Below are 4,452 nucleotides of genomic sequence, written 5' to 3'. Positions count from 1 at the left end.
CTTGGCTAAGAGTTGAGGAGAGACTGACTGCATCACTTCTTCTTTTCATATGAAACATTAATGTGTTGAAAATCCCAAATTGTTTGCATAGTCAACTTACACACAGCTCTGACACACACACTTACCCCACCAGACATGCCACCAGGGGTCTTTTCACAGTCCCCAAATCCAGAACAAATTCAAGAAAGCGTACAGTGGAAATATAGAGCCATTATTGCATGGAACTCCGTTTCATCTCATATTGCTCAAATGAACATGTCACGATGTGCTCAACTGGCTGAAGGGAAGTCAGGTGCAGGAGAGCAGAGATGGGTGATAACAGGCGCACTTCATTCATGCCCAAGGACAACAGCGATAACGCCCAAAGTAGACAAACGGTACAATAAACAAAACACACAGGTCAAACACATTGTCACGCCCTGGTCAAAGTATTTTGTGTTTATCTTTATTATTTGTTCAGGCCAGGGTGTGACATGGGGTTATTGTATTGTCCTATTGGGGTTTTTGTAGGCATTGGGATTTGTGGTTGATTAGGGGTGTGTCTTGTATAGGCTTGGCTGCCTGAGGCGGTTCTCAATCTGAGTCAGGTGATTCTCGTTGTCTCGGATTGGGAACTGTATTTAGGTAGCCTGAGTTTCACTTTGTATTTCGTGGGTGATTGTCCTATCTGTCCTATGTGTACTCTCTGTTAGTTTTGCACAAGTATAGGCTGTTTTCGGTTTTCGTTTATTGTTTTGTAGTGTTCGTGTTAGTCGTGTTTACGTTTGTTTAAATAAACATGGATCGCAATCGACACGCTGCAGTTTGGTCCGACTCTCCTTCATCACAACTAGAAAGCCGTAACACACATACTGGCCAACCAGCCTGAAGCGAACCGCACGTAACAAACAAACAATTCCACACACAGACATAGGGGGTACAGAGGGTAATATAAATTTAGTTGGATGAGGGAATGTGAACCAGGCGTGTGGGAAACCAAGACAAACAATGGAAAATGAAAAGTGGAGCAGGGATGGGCTAGGAGACCAGTGACATCGACCGCCGAACGGCGCCCGAACAAGGAGAGGGACCGACTTCGGCGGAAGCCGTGACAGAACAGCAAACCTGTTGTTGTTTTAAACAGATAAAGCAACGCCTCACGGCACAACGCCTCACGCCTCACGGCACAACGCCTCACGGCACAACGCCTCACGGCACAATGCCTCACGCCTCACGGCACAACGCCTCACGCCTCACGGCACAACGCCTCACGGCACAACGCCTCACGCCTCACGGCACAACGCCTCACGGCACAACGCCTCACGGCACAATGCCTCACGCCTCACGGCACAACGCCTCACGCCTCACGGCACAACGCCTCACGGCACAACGCCTCACGGCACAACGCCTCACGGCACAACGCCTCACGCCTCACGGCACAACGCCTCACGCCTCACGGCACAACGCCTCACGGCACAACGCCTCACGCCTCACGGCACAACGCCTCACGGCACAATGCCTCACGCCTCACAGCACAACGCCTCACGGCACAACGCCTCACAGCACAACGCCTCACGCCTCACGCCTCACGGCACAACGCCTCACGGCACAACGCCTCTCCCCTTCATGACCCAGATAGTGTGTGTGTATGTACTGTATTGGTATTGATATGTATCCTACGTGAGTCTTTTTTAACATGTAGTGTTTCATTGATATAGTTCTGTCCACGAGCTGTTCTTCTCTATTAATGTCCTGTATTAATATCCTGTTTCCTGTTTCCTGTTTTGTGTAGAACCCAGGAAGAGTAGCTGCTGCTTTTTCAACAGCTAATGGGGATCCTAATAAAATACCAAATGTAAACGGGGAATAACCCAGAAGTTTACTGTAGCTTACCCCCTCAAAAAGTCTTCCCACAAAAAAATTGCTTAGAGATCAGATTAAATGTCGATGTCAGCAAGTTCCACCTCGACAAGACACAAAACAGCTTAAAACCCCATTGTAAAACCAGCTAATCAGCTTACACCACTATAAAACTTAGTCTTCTACTTAGGGGTACCATAGACTGTGACCAGACCAGTAGTGGACGAGGTGGGATGAGGGGAGGAGAAGAAAACAATTAGCCCAAAAGATTAAAAGAGCAGTAAAGAAGACAGAATCCTGGTGATGGGCATCTTTAGCCATATGGTGGCTGCTGCTCTCTGCTTCATACTTATCTGTAACACTGATGACCTCTGCAAGATTTACCCGGTAACTAATTAGTGTTCTGAGAGAGGCCACTGATTGGCTATTTTCTTTGATTGGTTGGATTTATCTCATTAAATGTCTTCTTTTTTTTTTTTGTCGTGAGTCACAATGAAATAGTAAAGACACACACATGCCTTCTCGTTGTAAATCTCTGTCAATTCCAGTCCTTACTGTAGGTACCTCCAATGTAACACAGTTTTATTCTAGCCCAGTACTGACACACCTAATTCAACGACTCAATTCATCAAAAAGATGACACAAACCGGCAAACGGGTATCACAACAGTTTTGAAAATATGTACGTGTACTTTATGTGGTTGACTTGGGCCGTGACATATTTGGCTGCTTGTCCGAGATGCATAGCATCATTTACACACATAGTAAACAAGGATAAAGAAGCCATCTTGTCATTTACACACATAGTAAACAAGGATAAAGAAGCCATCTTGTCATTTACACACATAGTAAACAAGGATAAAGAAACCATCTTGTCATTTACACACATAGTAAACAAGGATAAAGAAACCATCTTGTCATTTACACACATAGTAAACAAGGATAAAGAAGCCATCTTGTCATTTACACACATAGTAAACAAGGATAAAGAAGCCATCTTGTCATTTACACACATAGTAAACAAGGATAAAGAAGCCATCTTGTCATTTACACACATAGTAAACAAGGATAAAGAAGCCATCTTGTCATTTACACACATAGTAAACAAGGATAAAGAAGCCATCTTGTCATTTACACACATAGTAAACAAGGATAAAGAAACCATCTTGTCATTTACACACATAGTAAACAAGGATAAAGAAGCCATCTTGTCTCTTACAGATAAAAGAAGGCATCTGCCATTTTAAGATCACCACAAACGATGAAGTTCATCTCTGAACTCAAATTCACAGGGTTAACTCCGGGTTAACAGTTAACATGGTCATGACTCCACCACAACCAGACAGAAAGGTCACAGTAGGTGACGTGTCAGGATCAGGGTCGACTCCTAACGTCATTTAGTGGAGAAGTGGGCGGAAGGGAGCCTAGAGCGTTGGGACAGTAACCGAAAGGTTGCTGGTTTGAGCCGACTAGGTAAAATACATATTGATGTGCCCATGAGCAAGGCACTTAACCCTAATGGCTCTGGATCAGAGTGTCTGCTAAATGATTGAAATGTTAAAGCAGACTAGTGTACACTCCATTTAACATGGTCGTGTTGTTAAAGCAGACTAGTGTACACTCCAGTTAACATGGTCATGTTGTTAAAGCAGACTAGTGTACACTCCAGTTAACATGGTCATGTTGTTAAAGCAGACTAGTGTACACTCCAGTTAACATGGTCATGTTGTTAAAGCAGACTAGTGTACACTCCAGTTAACATGGTCCTGTTATTAAAGCAGACTAGTGTACACTCCAGTTAACATGGTCATGTTGTTAAAGCAGACTAGTGTACACTCCAGTTAACATGGTCATGTTGTTAAAGCAGACTAGTGTACACTCCAGTTAACATGGTCATGTTGTTAAAGCAGACTAGTGTACACTCCAGTTAACATGGTCGTGTTGTTAAAGCAGACTAGTGTACACTCCAGTTAACATGGTCACGTTGTTTAAAGCAGACTAGTGTACACTCCAGTTAACATGGTCGTGTTGTTAAAGCAGACTAGTGTACACTCCAGTTAACATGGTCATGTTGTTAAAGCAGACTAGTGTACACTCCAGTTAACATGGTCGTGTTGTTAAAGCAGACTAGTGTACACTCCAGTTAACATGGTCATGTTGTTAAAGCAGACTAGTGTACACTCCAGTTAACATGGTCGTGTTGTTAAAGCAGACTAGTGTACACTCCAGTTAACATGGTCATGTTGTTAAAGCAGACTAGTGTACACTCCAGTTAACATGGTCACGTTGTTAAAGCAGACTAGTGTACACTCCAGTTAACATGGTTGTGTTGTTAAAGCAGACTAGTGTACACTCCAGTTAACATGGTGGTGTTGTTAAAGCAGACTAGTGTACACTCCAGTTAACATGGTCGTGTTGTTGAAGCAGACTAGTGTACACTCCAGTTAACATGGTCGTGTTGTTAAAGCAGACTAGTGTACACTCCAGTTAACATGGTCACGTTGTTAAAGCAGACTAGTGTACACTCCAGTTAACATGGTCGTGTGAGTTGGCATGGAGGATCAGGGGTGAAAGATGCATATTTTAGTCTTCTCATTATCTTTAGAGGAAATGC

The sequence above is a fragment of the Oncorhynchus kisutch genome, unplaced genomic scaffold (genome assembly GCF_002021735.2).
Source record: "Oncorhynchus kisutch isolate 150728-3 unplaced genomic scaffold, Okis_V2 scaffold2104, whole genome shotgun sequence".
NCBI classification, from domain to species: Eukaryota; Metazoa; Chordata; class Actinopteri; order Salmoniformes; family Salmonidae; genus Oncorhynchus; species Oncorhynchus kisutch.
The sequence above is the reverse complement of the archived record's forward strand: the minus strand, read 5'-3'. Positions refer to the sequence as shown.